The sequence below is a fragment of the Penaeus monodon genome, chromosome 28 (genome assembly GCF_015228065.2).
Source record: "Penaeus monodon isolate SGIC_2016 chromosome 28, NSTDA_Pmon_1, whole genome shotgun sequence".
Taxonomy (NCBI): domain Eukaryota; kingdom Metazoa; phylum Arthropoda; class Malacostraca; order Decapoda; family Penaeidae; genus Penaeus; species Penaeus monodon.
Window position 1 is genome coordinate 39444153 of NC_051413.1, and position 616 is coordinate 39444768.

At 37.8% G+C, this 616-nt stretch overlaps 1 protein-coding gene across 1 annotated transcript in view; it reads right to left on the reverse strand.

Moving 5' to 3' along the window:
• The window catches only part of LOC119591593, a gene marked incomplete in the record, with an annotated part of 13874 nt that overhangs the window by 5040 nt on the left and 8218 nt on the right, over positions 1 to 616 (reverse strand).

Below are 616 nucleotides of genomic sequence, written 5' to 3' on the forward strand. Positions count from 1 at the left end.
TTAGTTATTAACTGGCTTATGCATACAAGGGAGCGCAGGCGACTTTTTCGAAACTGTAAGAGGCAACATAGCTTAAATATTGTTGAATCTAAATAGGGTTTTACTATCAGGTTATAATCTTATATGTTAGAGACCTTATATTTGCATATGTTTTGAAAATTTTCGTGCATGTTTCTTGAACTTGATGGTGTGAATATGTTAATCCTTGTAATACTTTGATATTTGTTATCGCTATTTTGTTATCATCCATCCTTTACTCTGGTAGTTTACTTTGGAAGTTTTTATTTTTGTCTTCAGTCCCTTGCGACCCACCAACTCTTTACTCCACTTTCTCAGTGCACATCCCGGAAATATTATGCGACACACTTTGACGGTAACTGCGACTCGATGATGTTTCGCGATGCACAGGTTGACAGTCGGTGTCCTAGAGATTGTAACAGTTATATGTGATGTTATAGAACGTCCCCAACTCCATCAAAACAGAGACTCTCAAACTGACCTGAAGAGCGTCCAGAGGTAGTCGTCGCTACATCTGTTTAAGAGAAAGAAAATTTGTTTAGGTGAAGTGTTGTAGGAGAACTGAAATTTAGCTTACCTAGAACTATCTCATTGTGGC